General features: G+C 50.9%; 1 protein-coding gene across 1 annotated transcript in view; it reads right to left on the bottom strand.

The window, feature by feature from the left end:
* Positions 1-10,638: 10,638 nt before the first annotated feature.
* ANGPT4 (angiopoietin 4) overlaps positions 10,639-18,478 on the bottom strand; it is a 47,408-nt gene continuing 39,568 nt past the window's right edge. The window contains exon 10 of the mRNA XM_047852841.1: positions 10,639-18,127. The gene's annotated coding sequence lies outside the window, so the exon portion shown is untranslated. The remainder of the gene's footprint in view (positions 18,128-18,478) is intronic.

Consider the following 18,478-nt stretch of genomic DNA (forward strand, 5'->3'; position numbering starts at 1 on the left):
AAGCTTGTCGGTAATTAGTGGCAGAACCTGTCTCCCCTGGACGAACCTCAGGCCCGCCAGCAAGTCACAGGTCACAAACTCCTTTCACAACCATTAGCTGTTCTGGGCTGCCATATCGGGCTCTGCAATAGCCTCAGTGTCCCGTTCGGGGGCTGAGCACACGGATTCCGGAGAGTGACAGGTGCTTGTCCGAGGTCGCATTATAAGTTCATGGCAGAACGAGTCTGAGCCAGATTTGAAATGCCTGTGCCTTTTGCTCTAAGTCAGTATTTTCCAAGCTGACACATGGGGACATACGGGGATGGTGGTTCATGAGCTCTCCATAAGGATTTTTAAAGTGTTCGATTTCATTTTGGTGATAACCCTAAAAAAAAGTTACTCAAGCATATCATGAATCATCTACATGACCACAGGTGAGCCCTACCTGAGATTGTATTTGGGCTTGGGATCACACGGGCACCAAGGAGTAACATTGAGAACTATCTGGGGGCCAGGCACTGTGCTTTGCGCTTTTCACGTAGTATACATTTAACCCTCACAACCATCCAAAAGATAGGTACTGTTATATCCCCATTTCACAGGTCAGGAAGTTGAGGCACAGAGGCGTTAAGTAACTTGCAACAAGCAAGGGGGTGCAGCCAAGATTTGAACCCAGGCTGACTCCAGAGCCTGCGATCTTGACCCCTGGGCTCTACCACCGTCACCAGCCCTGAGTGATGAGAAGTGAATGGGCAGAGGTGGCTTCGATATGGAAAGACGAATCCCTGCTGAACGAAGGTCAGGTAGTGCAGAGGTAGAGGGTGGGGAGGAAGTTTCGCTGGAGGTGAAAGAGAGCCAAGCGGTAGGTGAGGAATGTCGTTACTAGCACATGGAGCTGGGCAGAAGCGCGAGACAAACCCACAGAAATGGCAGCACGCTTGAGTGTCCCACATTCACACTGCTGGTGGCAGTTCAGGTTCGAGTTTCGGCCTCTGAGGTCAAATCCGTCTTCCTCCTTGCCCGGTCCTCAGACCCTGGGCAAGTCACACAACCTCTCTGAGGTTTAGTAGCACCCGAAAGGCTGCCAGTTGCCTGTGGAATTCCCTTCTCTCTTCTTTCTCTGTTGACCAAACCCTGATTTTCTTCTGTTGGCAATGTACCCAGCCAGAAGACTACCTTCTCAGGCTCTCTTGCGGCTACTGGTGGCCGATGCGTAGAGGTTGATAGGTGAGATTTCTGGGAAATATCTGTGGAAGACATTGATGCAGCTGGGATGAGAGCCAATTTGCCCTTTCTTCTCCTTCTTCCTACATGGGACTCAGGCATCACGGCTGGAGCCCCCGCAGCCATTTTGGATCAAGAATTGACCTTGAGGAGGAAGCCACACGGTGAGAATGAAGCAACACGAAACTAGAGGGAACATGAGATGTTGATAATACCATAAAAATTGCACCAGGCCTGGCATGGATTGATCTTTAGACTTCTTACCCCCCCAATAAAATTTTAATTTTATTACAGTAGTTTTTGATTTACAGAATCATTGCAAAGATAGTACAGAGTGTCTATATATCTCATACCCAGTTTCCCCTATTATTGATATATTGGCATACTACACTTGGCACGATACTATTACGTTATTATTAACTAAAAAAAAAAAATCCATACTTCATTCAGATTTCCCCCGTTTTCCCTAAATGTCCCGTTTCCATTTTAGGATCCCATCCAAGATACCACATTACATTTAGGAGTGGTTGTGTTTTCTTAGGCTTCTCTTGGCTGTGACCGTTTCTCGGACTTTTTTTTTTTTTTTTTTTTGATGACCTTGACTGTTTCTCGGACTTTTTTTTTTTTTTTTTTGATGACCTTGACCGTTTTGAGGAGTACTGGTCAGGTATGTTGTACCAGATTATCTGAAGATTTTCGGATTATCTGAAGATTTTCTTTTTTTAAAAAAAATTTTTTTTTCAACGCTTTATTTATTTTTGGGACAGAGAGAGACAGAGCGTGAACGGGGGAGGGGCAGAGAGAGAGGGAGACACAGAATCGGAAACAGGCTCCAGGCTCCGAGCCATCAGCCCAGAGCCCGACGCGGGGCTCGAACTCACGGACCGCGAGATGGTGACCTGAGCTGAAGTCGGACGCTTAACCGACTGCGCCACCCAGGCGCCCCATGAAGATTTTCTTATGATTAGACTGGGGTGTTGTGTTTGGGGAGGAAGACCACAGAGACAAAGTGGCTGGTCTCACATTCTCACAAGGGCATGTACTGCCAACACGACTTATCAGTATGGATATGAACTTTGATCGCTGTCAGAGTCCCTACTGTAAAGTGACTCTTTTTATTTCTTTCCATGCTGCACTCTTTGGAATAAGGCCACTATGTGCAGCCCACATTTAAGGCGTGGGGAGTTGTTTTCCCTTCCCTGAGGGTGGAGTATGTCACATAAATTACTTGGAATTCTTCTATGCGAGAGACTTATTTCTTCTATCTACCTATCAATCATCTATCAACTTATTTACTCAATCATTTGATATATTTGATTTGATAAATATCATACTTGAATATATCCATATTCCAATATGGACCCAGGGATATTTATTTTATTCTTTGGGTTGTAACCCAATACAACTTTACGTTCTCGTTCAAATTGTTCCAACGTTGGCCATTGGGTTTTTTTCAGTTGAGTCCCCAGACTTTCTGACTTGAGAAAAAAAGCCAAACTGAGGTGGGTATTTTGCAGCAATGATCTCACAAGGTTCCCATTCCTGCACATTCACCCCTTTGCAGTGTGATTCTGCAGCTCTTCCCTCATAGGGACCTGAGTGCCCTTCTCCATCCCTGGAATCTGGGCTGAGCCCTGTGACTCGCTTTGGTCCATGGGAAGAGACCAAAGCTTGACAAGGCCTTGTGCATGGGGCTTGCTGTGCCAGGGACTCTGAGACCGCTGTGAGAGCAGCCCGGCCAGCCGGCGGAGAGGGTGCGCAGCCCAGGTATCTCCACTCCCCTTGCCTACGGCCAGCCAGCGGCCGTGGCAGTGAGGCCTCCCGCCGTAGCTGATTGCAGACGAAAGACGAACTCAGACACAAGCCGTTCTCGCGGAGCCCAGTCCGGACTGCGAACCCACGGAGTCATGAGCAGATCCCCGGTTAGTCTAAGCCAGCACATCGTGGAGGATTTGCACGAGCCACTTTCTTTTGTAAGTTACATGAAGTCAAACCTAATCCTAAACAGACTTGGAATTTATTTCACGGGAGGTGGTGAACATGGAATGAGGGAGGCAGGGTCAGTACATATAACTGCCTGGGTGGATTAATGATGATGATAATAATAATTATTATTATTAAAGCTTATTTTTGAGAGAGAAAGCACAAGTGGGGGAGGGGCAGAGAAAGAGGGAAAGAGAGAGAATCCCAAGGAGGCTCCACACTCGTCAGCAGAGCCTGATGCGGGGCTCGAACCCATGAACCATGAGCTCGTGACCTGAGCCGAAGTCGGACGCTTAACTGACTGAGCCACCCAGGTGTCCCAATAATGACAATTGTTATTATTAGTTTTGTAGCATGTTAGTGTTTAATTTGTAGTGTTGTTTCCATTTTTAGTTGTTCGAGAACTATAAGCTTAAGGAGCTGAGAGCCCATTTTATGAGTGTATACAAACGAGTCATTTTCTGTCCATGCCCTCCAGCCTAAGACCACCAGGGGCCCGCCTGGAGTCAGGCAAGTTGAGCTGATTACTCATTGCAGCGAGAGAGAGAGAACGCACGACCGGCTGGGGAACTCTGTGGCATCTCGGTGAGAGGGTGTTTGTTGCAAGAGGCTTATTATAGGATCTAGGCTTGTGCTAGGAGATCTTGAGGAGAGTGTAAGGAAGGAGGTTTTCTCTAGGGTGCACGCTTCAGGGAATGGGAGTATTCCCACAGTTGGGCTCTTGATAAACCTTCCCTGTGCAGAAGGCAGACCGGGGCGAGGCTATCGCTGTGAGTTCTCCAGAGGCTGCAGTCACTGTGTCCGTCAGGGTAGGGGGACGTGCGGTCATTTTGGCGGCTTGGGAATGTTCGAGTTTTGTCTTTGTTCAGACGTGATTACAGAGCGGTCTTGCTTTTTGTCTTGATTCTTCCTGTTTTGTCTTTTTTTTTTTTTTTTTGTCTGTTTCTTCTTGTTTGTTTGTTTGTTCTTGTTTCTGGTTCTTGTTTCTGTTCCACAAGACATCAGCTGTTATCTATGAGTATCAGGTTCATCTGATCACATCCAAGCCAGCTCCCGGATGTCAGGGCTGCTCCCTCTCTTTCGGTGGAAATCAACGCGGGTAGGATTCCTTCTCCCTGAAGATCTCCAGAGATGACTCAAGTTGGAACAACGAGCTCATTCCTGCTCAAATCGGGCAGGCATCTGTAGGTACTTTTCTTCTCCCAGAAGCCTTTCCTTTCCCATATTCTGTTAACAGTATCTTAATCTCAGATAGTTATGGTATTAATTATACATAAATGGATTATATTACTAATGAGATGTAGTAATAATAATAGTTATCCATCACTTGCTATGTATCAGATGCTGTTCTAAGCATCTTATATGTCTTAACTCAAGGATTCTTTTTTTTTTAAATGTTTAAATGTTTTATTTATTTTTGAGAGAGAGAGAGACAGAGACAGAGTGCGAGTGGGGGAGGAGCAGAGAGAGAGAGGGAGACACAGAATCCAAAGCAGGCTCCAGGTTCTGAGCTGTCAGCACAGAGCCCAACGCGGGGCTTGAACTCACAAACTGCAAGGTCACGACCTGAGCTGAAGTCCAACGCTCAACCTACTGAGCCACCCAGGTGCCCCTTAATTCAAGGATTCTTAACCTGGGGTCATACTGGGGTCCATGAATGAGATTCATCTTTATTCACCTGTAATTAAATTCAGCACCTCCTTCAACTTTGAACGTGGGACACAAGCCACAGGAGCGTCGGCAGTGCCTGAAACTTGGCCACCATTAGAAATCATAGCTACTTTCTTACCCTACCACAGTAGTTACGGATATCTCAAAATATCGTTATCACTCATCATTACCTCGAAGTTACAGTATTTAGGAGATCTTGAGACGGCTAGAGCGCGTATAGTACTATATCACAACGGTGTTCTTTCAAACTATTTCGAGGACCATGATTTTCATTAATATAATGTGTTCCCTTCATAATTCAATGTATTTGATTTCAAGTAGTCGAAAACAGCATTCTGAGAAGGGCTCCATGATCTCACTAGATGCTAAATGGATCCATGGCACCGCACGCGTGAAGAGCCCTGTGCCTTGAGTTACTCCTCCTGTGACCTCACAGGCAGGTCTGATTACCAGCTTGTTGACAGAGGGGACAGGAGGCACAGAGAAGGTGTGTAGATTGCCCGGGGTCCCACGGATGTCGAGTGGTTGTGCATTATTAAATCTGCCAGCTGTTCTCACAGCCTATGGGCTGCTGTGGGCTGGTTGTCTGTATTATGCAAATAATATACAAATAATATGCAAATAACATGCCTGTATTATGCAAATGACTATCCGGAGGCAGGAGTCAGACGCATGGGTATATGGATCTCTGTTTCTCTGTGGGTGTGTATGTAATGCTTATTATGCGTAGAAAAGGAACCACAAGGGGCGCCTGGGTGGCGCAGTCGGTTAAGCGTCCGACTTCAGCCAGGTCACGATCTCGCGGTCCGTGAGTTCGAGCCCCGCGTCAGGCTCTGGGCTGATGGCTCAGAGCCTGGAGCCTGTTTCCGATTCTGTGTCTCCCTCTCTCTCTGCCCCTGCCCCATTCATGCTCTGTCTCTCTCTGTCCCAAAAATAAATAAACGTTGAAAAAAAAAAAATTTAAAAAAAAAAAAAAAGAAAAAGAAAAGGAACCACAAATATTTGTCCGCTCTGGGCCTTCTGTGTGAAGTCTGGGATCACTTTGATTAACTGCATCCTCCTCCCCTTTGGGCCCTGGGGGCTGAAGGGCTGGGCTGGGGGAGGGCTGAGGGGCCAGGCAGCAGGCAGCAGGTGAAGGTGGGTAGGAGGGTAAGCACAGCCCCAGAGCTCAGGCCCGAAGCAGGTCCCACAGTGAGCCCTTCCCCTGGGGCCTTGGGACTGGGAATACCAGAGACCCCAGTCCCGGGCCCGGGCTGCCGGGCTGGGGATGCTGTGGGCAAAGGAAAGCCACGCTCACGTGTGGGGCTCTCAACACCCCACTGCAACACCACTTCCCTCCTGACCCCAGACCTGCCAGTTTTCCAGGCAACGAGGAGTTCAGCGACACCAGCTGGGTGTCCCACAGCTGCCCTCCATTCTGACACTCAGGATGGACTCCCTTCACTTCAGAGGCCAGTTTCAAGTTCGGGTTGTTCCCTGTGCTTCTGACGACCAGCTGTAAAGTAGAGATTCCTGAGACTCCCTCCCCGGGTTTGACTAATTTGCCGGAGCAGCTCGCAGAGCTCAGGGAAAACGGTTCACTTACTAGATTACCTATTTGTCATAAAGGGATACAACTCAGGAACGTGAAGAGATGCGTGGGGTAGGGTGTGTGGGAAGGGCGCCCAGCTTCCACGTTCCCTGGAATGTTCTACTCACCGCCTAGAGCTCTCCGAACCCTGTCCTTTGGGGGTTCTATGGTGGCTGCATTACATAAGCACGATTGATGAAATCATTGGCCACCGGCCCGGGATTCAATCTCCAGCTCATCCCCCCCCCCCCCCCCCCCCTTGCCCGGGGCTGGCGGAGGAGTGGGGCTGAAAACCAGAGCAGGTTCGTTCCCCTGGCAACCAGCCCTCAGCCTCAGGGGCTTTCCAAAAGTCACCTCGTTAACACACACTCTTGTGAGTAAAAAGAAATTCCTTTCGGGGCGCCTGGATGGCGCAGTCGGTTAAGCGTCCGACTTCAGCCAGGTCACAATCTCGCGGTCCGGGAGTTCGGGCCCCGCGTCGGGCTCTGGGCTGATGGCTCAGAGCCTGGAGCCTGTTTCCGATTCTGTGTCTCCCTCTCTCCCTGCCCCTCCCCCGTTCATGCTCTGTCTCTCTCTCTCTGTCCCAAAAATAAAATAAGCTTTGAAAAAAAAAAAAATTAAAAAAAAAAAAAAAAGAAATTCCTTTCACCTTCGTGGCTGGGAAGCATTTTCAGGAACCAATGACAAAAGACCAAATATAGCAAAAGATACGCTGTCCCCTCTCCCTGGAAGTTCCAACCATTTAGGAGCTGTGTGCCAGAAATGGGGATGAAGACCAAATTTATATGTTTCTTTCTTTCTTTCTTTCTTTCTTTTTAAAGTTTCTTTATTTTGAGAGAGAGAGAGAGAGAGAGAGAGCGAGAGCGGGGGAGGGGCAGAGAGAGAGGGAGACAGAATCCCAAGCAGGCTCCACACTGTCAGCCCAGAGCCCGATGCGGGGCTCGAACTCACAAACCTCGAGATCATGACAAAAGCCAACGTCAGATGCTTAACCAACTGAGCCACCCAGGCGCCCCGGTCTGTGACTTTCCAAAAAGATGAGGACAGCTGTCCAGGACGGGTCACCGCAGCATGGCTTGGTCGCAAAGCCTGGGAGGGACCCCAGCAGGCACTGCTGGCATCCTCTGCTCACTTCTGAACCCTTCACAGCCGTGCTCTTGTGCGATTTGGGCTTCCTTAAGCTGCAGGTGACGGAAACCCAGCTGAGAGCTGTTTGAGCAAAACCAGACCCTCTGTTGGTTCGAGGAGCTGAAGAGTCCGCAGTTGACGCCGGCTTTGGGCGGGACCTGGTTCAAGACTCCAGACATCATCCTTAGGCCCTGCTTTTCTCTTGTCCTTGCACACAGGCAGGCTCTCCTTGGAAAGCAAAATGGCAACAGGACTAAGTAACGTGGGAGATGAGGTTGGAAAGGTAGCCAGGCACAGGACGCTCCCTACCCCCACCCCCAGGACTTCTCTGCTCTGGAGTCCAGCGGCCGTGGGCGGCCACGGAAGGATTTTGAGCGTGAGAACAGCCTGACTTTGAGTTCTGAGAAGATTCCATCGGCCATGAGGCAGGGCCCGAATGGTCATTACAAACAGATTCTTGATCTAACAGCCCTTTCTTGTAGACGAATCACGTGGCGTGAGCGCCACGCAGCATAGAATGCCGGGCACCTTTCTTGCGATCTCACGTTTTCCCATATTCCCTGGGGAAAAGGTGTATCGGTTAAAATTTTAAGTCCCAAACAGCAGTGGCTTAAAGAAGATAAAAATCCGTTTCTCACTTGTGTAAGGTGGTCCAGGACTGGTGCAGCTGTTCCGCCGTTGAAAGAAATCTGGGCTCCTTCCATCATTCTGCCTCCAGCCGTTTGTGGCTTCAATCTATGAGCTCTCCTCATGGTCCAAGCTGCTGGTGCTCCAGTCATCACGCCTCCATCTCAGGTAAAAGAAAAGGGGGAGGGCAACGGGGTCCACTTTCTGGTGGGGCAGCTTTCCTATTTTCCTGACTTGACATCTCTTCTTAAGTGTTATTGCCCAGAGCCTGGTCATATGCCCTACTTTAATATCAAAGAAGTCTGGGAAGTGGGACCTTTATATGGCCCATTACCACCCAAAGTGGTGTGTGTGTGTGTGTGTATGTGTGTGTTTAAAAAGCGATATGTGTAGGGGCGCCTGGGTGGCGCAGTCGGTTAAGCGTCCGACTTCAGCTCAGGTCACGATCTCGCGGTCCGTGAGTTTGAGCCCCGCGTCGGGCTCTGGGCTGATGGCTCAGAGCCTGGAGCCTGTTTCCGATTCTGTGTCTCCCTCTCTCTCTGCCCCTCCCCCGTTCATGCTCTGTCTCTCTCTGTCCCAAAAATAAATAAACGTTAAAAAAAAATTAAAAAAAAAAAAAGCGATATGTGTATATTTTGACACTCTTCCCATTGAGAGGTGGGGCCTATGACCCACTACTCCCCAAATCTGGGCTGGGGCTCTGTGAGCGCTTTGAACAGTAGAATAGACAGAAGTGATGCTTTTATAATGTGATTTACCATCTAGGTCATAAAAGGCCATGCAGCTTCTGCCTGCTAGGCTTGGAACCAGGAGAGGCTTCATGGACTTGTGACTTATTTAGCGGCATAGGGCTCTGTGCTCACTTGTTTTTGTGCTCTGCTGTGGCCTTGACATTTTTTTTTTAAGCTTCTTTATTTATTTTGAGAGAGAGCGTGCGCGTGTGTGCGTGCAAGTGGGGGAGGGGCAGAGACAGAGGGAGAGAGAGAATCCCAAGCAGGCTCTGCACTGTCAGCACAAGCCCAATCCCACGATCCAGGAGATCATGACCTGAGCCGAAACCAAGAGTCAGACCTTAACCCACTGAGTCACCCAGGTGCCCTTGTAGTCTTGAAATTCTTAAGGAATGTATCTTTGAACTTGTGTTTTTTTTTTTTTTACAGTAAATTTGGATCCTTACATCACACCATTCTAAATTTTTTTTAACGTTTATTTATTTTTGAGACAGAGACAGAGCATGAACGGGGGAGGGGCAGAGAGAGAGGGAGACACAGAATCGGAAGCAGGCTCCAGGCTCCGAGCCATCAGCCCAGAGCCGGACGCGGGGCTTGAACTCATGGACTGCGAGATCGTGACCTGAGCCGAAGTCAGACGCTCAACCGACTGAGCCACCCAGGCACCCCTGAACTTGTGTTTTGTAGGTAAGGTCTGATGGGACAATGGAGCAAGTGTCTGTGGAGAGGGTATATGAACACAGGTTCCTTTTGCCACTCTATTTGTATCTGTGTTTGCGATGCCTGCTACGCGGCTTCCGTAACATGCTTACCTCCTACGTAGGGTCCCGTGCTCAGAAGGGCTCAGCAGAGCATTAAAACAGTTAAAATTGTCTTTAATTTTCTCTTCTTCTTTGGTTGTTTATTTATTTATTTTGAGAAAGAGAGAGGGAATGGGGGAGGGGCAGAGAGAGAATCCCAAGAAGGCTCCTCCCTATTAGCGCAGAGCCCGACACGGCAGTCGAACCCATGAACCGTGAGATCATGACCGGAGCCAAAATCAAGTGGCGGATGCTTAACTGACTGAGCCACCCAGGCGCCCCTGTTTTTAAATTGAAATTAAAAAATTTTAATTGTTTTAATGCTCTGCTGTCACATTTTGAAATTCTTAGTTTTATCTTTGAACTTGTGTGTTGGAAGTGAAGTCCAACGGGACAGTGTCTGCATGTGAGCAGAAGAGACACACGGAATAAGAGTGTCCACCGTTCACATATAGTGTTCACAGTGCCCTGTGAGCATAGAATTCCAGTGAACTCACATTACGTGGACATTCAGTGGGACTCCAAGTGGGTACAAGGTAAGCATGTGATGGCCGTGACTGAGCAAATAGGGGTACAGCCCGAAAGACCATGCTTTCTGTTCCAATCAGAAGTGCCGTGGTAACAAAAAAAAAAGGGCACTGGTGTTCCAGGAAAACTCAGATGACCCAGAACCGGATCATATCCTTTCTTACCCATGTTACTGCCCTGTATTAGCCAACCCCTTGCACTAAGAACGGTGACCTAGAAGGAAAGAAGACAGGGAACGCGATACTTCCCTTTCCTTTCAGTGTTTCCTTACTCATGATGAGCAGCAGGTAGAGAGTGTTAGTAGGAGGTATGCACGTAAGAAGTGACATGCAAGTGATTCATTGGTTTGGTGCAGCTTTTCCACTGTCCCAGGGAGAATGAAATACACACACACATATGAGCTCTGAAATACCAATGCTGTCATTTCAGTGATTCCACACAGGAGTTCGATGCTGTCACATTTGCATTCAAAACTGTCATCGTACAACATAAAGGTGAAGGGTAAATTTCATGCTGGTAATTTAAATTAAAAAAATGTTTTAGAACAACATTGAGTAGTGAATAAACACACCACGGCATGTTGAGAGAGAGACCGTAGGAGAAAGGAAGAAGTACATTTTCCTAATTTTTGAGCGAGGGCCTCCACGTTTTCATTTTGCACTGCACCCTGCAAATTGTGTTCCTGGTCCTGTTTGGAATGCTTGCCGTCAGGATGCTTCCTCGCAGAATCCAGCCGCCATATTGTGAGGAAGCCCAAGCCATATGGAAAGGGCCCGGGTGGATGGTCCAGCCAGCCGTCCTACCCAAGCCCGACCTTGGAGTCATCCCAGCCCACGTGACAGAAATAGAGCCTCCAGATGATTCCATTCCCACCTCTCCCAGAATCGCCCCCCCCACCCCCACCATCCTGCCTCTTAACCCTTCCATCTGGGGCTTCCAGCTGAAGCTCAGCCATCCTGGCACTGAGACACGCCCTCCTGCAATGCCCTGTCGGAATTCCTGACCTCCTAAATCCATGAGCAAAATGAAGTCCATGGCTGTCGTTTTTCTGTCACTGAGATTGGGGGTAGTTCGATATGCAGAAATAACTGTGCCACAGCTTTATTCATTTGGGTTTTTCCCATCTTTTTGTTCGTACAAATGAAGCTTCAGTGAATAACTTTGTACATGTATTACGTATATTCAGGACAGATTCGCAGAAAGGAAAGATTCCTGTGTCCAAGGGCGACTGCGTATGTAATTCTGTTAGCTTCCGCCAAATTCCTCTCTAAACTCTTATTTCCCCCCCACATAGCTCTGGATTTGCAGCGCATTTGTACATGTGAAATCTCCCCTCCCTGACACACCTGTGTACGTAGAGAAGCACACAGAGAGAAAAATGCACCCAGCAAGGTACAGCCTGACGCATTGTCACAAACTAACCCTCACGTGGGTCAAGAAAACAGTCCTAGTCCCCTGAAAGCTGCCCTGGTGCCCCTTCGCAGGGAATCCTCCCTTCCACGTATGAATTCACCCCTCTTCACCCATTCTTCTCCTGTCCTTTCCAGTTGGGGGCTAACATGTTCTCTCCTGCTTGACCTCTGTGCTAGTCAACAGAACCTGTTGCACGGATGTCAGGTTCGTTAGATGCTCCTGGGCCTTTCTGTTGGGCTGTTGTTCTCAGACTAGGTTCCTGTGTAGCCCTGGGGGCCTTTCTCAAACAGTAAGAAAAGACCAAATGCATGGCTTGGCTTCTGTCAGTTAACCCCAACCTTTGGGGTCCACCCCCACTTGTCTGCTGTCAAGCTGCAGCGATGACAAATGTTCAAGAAATAATGGGAAAACGTGTAAATGCCATAGGCTGCATTGCGAATTATAGTGGACGTCCTTTGTGGAGTAGTCTTTTGTGTAGGGACAGATCTTTCACGTACGGGACATAGATTTTCTCTGAACTTCAAACGCCTTGCAAGATAGGTATCGCGATCCCAATCTCCTTGGGAGGGAAGACCCAGGTTCTGAGAGGGGAAACAGCTCGCTTAAGGTTAACACTCACATTGGAGGATGGGGAAGCCTATGAGCTCTGGGTTACTCCACGGCACTGGCTTCCTGCTGTTTAGACCATTATCTTCTGTGTCGTCACCCGTTGTCTCTGTCTGGCCCTCAAGGGCCCGCCTACCTCAGTCCCTACCAGACCTCTGGCTTCTTCCCCTTCCTGAATGCTCTGGACCTTTCCCCTGGGCCAGCCCCAGGGCCTTTGCATGTGCTGTTCCCTCTGCCTGGAACCTTCTTTTTCTTCTTCACCTAACTCCTCCTCGTCCTATAAGGATGCCTTCCCCAACTAGTTGGTGTCGTTGCAACCCACATTCATTGTACTTTAGGTTGTTTGGTTAATTTTTATTGAATTTCTGTCTCTTTCCACCCACCCCGACTATAAGCACCTTAGAGCAAGTGTCGTTCTGTCTTGTTCATGGCCGTGTTCCCAGTGCCTGGCACATAGTAGTTACTAAATACTTGTTGAGGGAAGGGACCATCTCACTTGAGTCTTACGGCAACTTTGTGAAGCAAGCAGGGCCGGGAGGCTCATTCCCATTTTATGGTTGAGGAGAGTGAGGTCCAGAGAGGACAAGTCTTCTGATTTGTGGACACAGGCAGACCCGAGCGGATGTGGTCCTGACACCTCTCCCAGACACCAAGGGGCAGGTGAAGGTGGAGGGAAGAGGCCTCAGCCCGCCAGGAGGCTTCCAGGCTGCTCAGATTAAAGTGGCCTGTCCCTGTCCCTCCCCTGCCCAGGCCACAGTGGGGAGGCCAGGGAGGTTGACAAGGAAGAAAGTGAAGTCCTACTCAGAAAAGGTTTGGGGGCGGTGAGCCGGTGGCCAAGTGTTCGGAAGCCAGGACATGGAGTTGGGAAGTCAGAAGCAGGAAGGAAGGTCCTATCCCGGCCCTGGAGGGGGTCGAGCAGGGACGGCGGGCCTTTATTGTCCTGTGTCGGATTCAAGCACCGGCTGGCTTCAGCTTGGCAACTGCTTATGTATTTATGAATTTTCCTTTAACCTTGGTCACAGGGACCATAAGATCCAGGTGAAGCATGTTGTGGGGCAGGTGATCTGGGTCCAAAGCCACCTCTGTAAAATCTTACCGTGTGACTTTGGCCAAGTGACTTTACTTCCCGGGTCTCCGTTCCCCGGTTTGGAAAAGGGAGAGATGATAATGGTACCTATTGGTACTTAATGACCCATAAGGTCATTAAGGGGCTTCTTTGGATAATCTAAGGGGCCTGGTATAGGGAAATAATCGGAGACAACGTCACAGACAACTTACCATGGACAGGCTCTGTCCTAGGTGCCTTGCAATGTACTGGGCCCTCACAGGGACTTTGGAGGCTCTTACATTATCCTTGTAAGGAGCAGAAGGGCCCGGCTCTCTGCAGAACCAGAGGGCTGAACCAACACGCTATGTGACTTACAGAGAGTAGCCACCACAAGCTGGGCCCTGAGTTCCAGGCCACAGGGACATAAAAGTCCACTGGACATGGGCAATTCCTCCAGGAAGACTGATGGCCACCTGAGACCCTTTGCTCAGAAGGAATTCATCAGGCCCAAAGCCTCCGAACTCCTAAGAACAGAGCAGAGGCGGAGCTGGAGAAGGACTGAGCTAGGTGGTGACCAGCCGTGAGCACAGGGCACTGGGGAGCTACCGAAGCTTTCAGGCAGGGGAAATGGCATGACTGCAGGCCAGGAGGAAGCAAACCGGGAGATGGAGCCCTATAGGGAGACCGCTGGGATATTCTGAGCAAAAGAGAAGTCTGGGGTGAGAGGGGGAGGTTCTGGAGGGGAAGCGGTGCTGCACAGATGGTTTCCCTTCCTGCACCTTTGGGTGAAGCTCCCCTGGCCAGAGAGGGAAGCTGTGGTTGAGGTTGGCAGAGCTGACCCCCCGGCCATGGACCGATCGGCTCCAGACTCACAGGGAGGAAAACTATGTAACTCACTGAATTTTGGGGTCTTTCTGCTGCATCAGCCTGGCTTGTACCCTAAGTCACCGTGTGACCATAGGCAAGGCATTTTACTTCCGTGGGTCTCTGTTTCCACATCTGTAAAATGGGGTAATACTAGAACCCACCAAGATTCAGAGATGGTGCATGCAAAACCAGCATGGAGGGGGCAGGCAGTCAGCGCCCTGTGCTCCCACCCAAGTTCCCCCTGGTTGACCCTGTGTGGGAGACACTCCCAAGTTCCCGTGTAGCCTGAGGGCCAGTCCCTTATTTTCTCTTCCTTCTTCTGACCCCCCCACTGGCACCCCGTGCAGGGCAGTGGACACAACCAGACCCTTGACTCAGATTTATACAATAAGTGGGTCTGGGTGACCTTCAGACAGAGGTGATCCCTCTCCTGTATTTCACAGACTGGGAAACTGAGGTCTAGAGAGAGGCAGGAATTTGCCCCAGCTCCACAGAGACTCAGGCAGAGTGGTGGCTGGGTTCAGTCCTTGGTGGGCACTGGGGGGAGGAGTGATCTCTGATGTAAGTGCCGGGTTGGGACTCAGCCCCACCCCGCTCCCCCTTGCTCAGCCACCCTGGCTCCCTTGCAGTTCCTCATGGTCACCTCAGGGCCTTTGCAATGACTGTTCCCCCTAGTGAACTTACCGTTCCCTGGCTGCCTCTTTCTCACTGTGTTAGTTAGTCCCCACTTTAGGCACTACCTCTTCAGAGAGGGCTTTCCCTGAGCGCCGGAAGCTGGACCCTCTGCGATCTGTTTCTGCCTCCTGTTTATTTTCTTTACTTGCCATCGATTGTCAATTTAGTTTTACAAACTAAAAAAAAAATTGGGGTTTGGGCCCGTCTCTCTCTCTCTAGGCTGTTCAGTTCTGTGAGCACATGACCATCTTGTTTGGTCCACCCCCATCACGCAGCCTGGCCTTGACCCATACGCGCTGTGTGCATAAATGAATCTATACATGAGTGGATAAATACGTGAGCGAATGTTCCAGGCCTGGATGTCCACCATCACATGGAATCTGCACGATTTCCCTGTGTACCCGACTCCACTCTCCCCACTGTGCAGATGGGAGAAAGGGAGGCTCCAGGAGATCTCACGGGGTAAGGCAGGAATGTGTCCGATGCTAAAGGCCATTGGACATCCCTGACCTCAGGACCCACGAGAACCTCAGCTGAGCAACTCCTTGTGAATCTAACACAGGGAAGTGACACATTTATCCCGGACGTGGCCTGGACCAGACTCCATTCTCCAAAGCACCGCTCCATCAAAAGATGCCCACGCCGTTGTTGCCAACGCAATGCCGTTAGCTTTCCGAAGCATCTTTAAATGCAAGAGGTGAAGACTCACACAGACACCGGGGCGGGGGGTGGGGGTGGGGAATCTGGAAAATGGGGTCAGTCCCCCCAGCCACCAAGACAAACCATCCTGATGCTAGCTGCTCCCTTCCTCCCTGCAAAGGGCCACCTTTTACCTCAGCCATGGCTGTCGTCTCTGGGGGTGCCCAGTCAACTCTCTCCCTCAGCGTGGAAACTGCTTTCGCCGGGGACATGCAGAGATCTTGGGAACAATGCGATCTGCCTGTCTGGCTCCACCGGGACCTATCAGGTACCAGTGATAAAAGCTCTTGTCTTGGGGAGCTTTCCAGAAAGTTCCTTCGGTGCTTGACATAAGTGGAGGGGACACTCCCCCAGCAGTTTTGTGGTTGGTGTCAGGATGCCTCAGAGAGGCCTGGATGAGGGAGGCAGCTCATAGATGGAAGGTGCACTGGAGGTGGTGATTGGCTGTGCCACCTTGGATGAAATCCTTTCCCTCTCTGGGCTCTAATTTCCTCATGACTAAGATGGGGAGAATGCCGATCTGATATAGGAAGAGGTGATTCTGGATATGATTCTGCATAGGATCAGAATCTGAGTTCAATGGCCCTATGAATGCAGATTCAGGTATCCCCGAAGCCAGTTCCTATGAATGGTGGCCCCCAGGAGATCCAGCCAGGGCCAGGGCCACACCAGCCATGCCCCCATAGGGCCCTTGGGCAGCCCAGTGTCCTTCCATTGATCCCGTCTGCAGGACAGGACACTGTGGGTCAGCATCGCTGTCAGGGGACTTCTAGAGATCGGCAGGTCCTCTTTCCTTATTGTACAAATGGGAAACAGAGGCTCAGAGAGGGCCAGAGACTCTGCTCCAGGGACACAGCCAGGACAGCGAACCAGGGTCTGACAACCCCGGGCGGGACACAGCTGTGTCCTGGGCCAACCCGGGGGTGAGATGGAGCCTGGGACCAGGCGTTGGGGGGAGGGGGGGCCAGGAGGGGGGCAGAGATGGAGAGAAGGGAAATGGGAGTCAGAGATGGGTGGTGGAAAAGTGATCGCTGGTTCTGGCCTGTCCAGCATCGCTGCTTCCGGAAACAGTGCCTGGAAACTGCTAGTCCGCATGCCTTGGGTGGCACTGACCCCAGCCCTGGTTCCAGGCCTGATTGGGTGCCCCAGGTCTGGTCAATCAGACTCACAGTGATAAGTACAAAGATGGGCACGAAAGGACCAGTCCTGGCTGGAGAAAATCATGCCCTTGCTGGAATCACGGGGACAGGGCAACTCTCTGTCTTAGGGATGCTCAGCTGGGAGGCCACCAGCCCAGGGCTGCTGGAGCCACCTGTCAGGAGAAAACCTGACTGAGAGTGAAGTCAACGTGGCAGGTGCAGGGCTGAACAGACAGCTGGCATGGAGGAGGGAGGAAGGTAGGAAGGAAGCCTGAATATTTAAGAACAGGTATCTGAGGGTAACCTAAATCAGCCTGGCCTTTTTCAGAAAGCGAGTGTAGACGGCGATGTGGGCCTTCACCACCCCAGAGTCTGTCCGTGGGGCTCACAGCTTTGCCTCCAACCCGTCTCCAGCACACCTAGCCGCTAAGCTCAGCAGTACACAAATAAATGCCACGGATTCAGGAACACATGCTCACCTTGCCTGGGCCCGGAAGGAGCCGGGGCCCGCCCTAGGGGTGGATTTCCTCACCCCGTTTACCTCTCTGGGAACTAACGTTTATTAGGCACCTGCTCGTGCCAGGCTCTGTTACAAAGTTGACGTACATCCTTTCATCGCCCCCTTGCCACAGCCCAGCCAGGAGGGAGCTTCATCTCCGTTTCACAGACAAGATAACCGAGGCCTCGACAGGCTGAGCCACTGGCCTCAAGTCCAAGAGCTGGAGCAGGTCCCTCCCACTCCAGAGCCCTGCCCACAGCGGATGTTAAACCAAGGCCTAGCGAGCAAATGCTGTGTAAGGCCACGTGAGGCTTCTGAGCAGCACCCTGCCCGCCGTCCTTCCCCACCCCGTCTCTGACCCTGTCCTCCGAAGGAAGTTCACGAGGAGCCCCTGGTCTCCCGGACCCAGGCGAAGGCTTGCTCTGCCCCCCACCCCCACCTCCCGCCACCCCCTAGCTGCGGGTGGCAGCACTGTTGGACCAGGTGGGAGGAGAGGGGTTAGGGTCTCAGCTTGGAGGCTGGAAGGATCTGGACCTGAAGATTGGGGTCCCGCTCGAGGCGGAGTGGACGGTCCCCAACAGCCCCTGAACGTGAGCTGAGGTGAGCTAGGGTGACAGGGAGTGCTGAGAGGGCAGCCTCCAGGCAGAAATCTGGCTTTTCAAGGACCAGACGGAGCCTGGCAGGACCCCGGCCCAGAGCACAGACCGGAAACTTCGTTCTAGACCCTTCTTCAGGGGTGGAGTGTGTCTTCTTTGACCCAAAGCTGCTTCCGGTTGTTTTTAAGGGCTGTTCGGGGCCATCGCCGTGGCTCTTGTAGCCAGAAAGAGTGGGTGCAGGCGGGGGTGCAGCGGTGGAGCTCGGGGTCTCCATCCTGTCACGTTTGACCAGCTTTTCCCAAGGGCATCCACAGCCCCGAGAGATGCTCTGGGATCAACAGGGCCTGTTTTCAAATAAGGACATTTGGAGAAAGCTGCCCATTCTAACTCCTTCACAGGCAGTCAAAAGGCATGTGACCACATTAAAGGCCCTGACAGGTCCTGCAGCTAAGAGTGCCTGTTCACGTTGATTTAACTGGGTGTTTCCCTCCCTCACTTGACCCCAGGTACTTTTTGAGGGGAGCCTGAGATATTCTCTCTGGAACAGATACGAGGACATGCCGGCGGTAAAGGAATGCCCCTTAGATCTTCTGAAGCCCCCGAGAGGCCAGGTCTGGCCTTCAGATGCTGGGGCCTGGGAGAAGTGGACTGTGCTCGTATATTTCTTTGAGGACCTAAGTGAAGTTTGCTCTCCG

The sequence above is a fragment of the Prionailurus viverrinus genome, chromosome A3, assembly GCF_022837055.1.
Source record: "Prionailurus viverrinus isolate Anna chromosome A3, UM_Priviv_1.0, whole genome shotgun sequence".
Classification (NCBI taxonomy): Eukaryota; Metazoa; Chordata; class Mammalia; order Carnivora; family Felidae; genus Prionailurus; species Prionailurus viverrinus.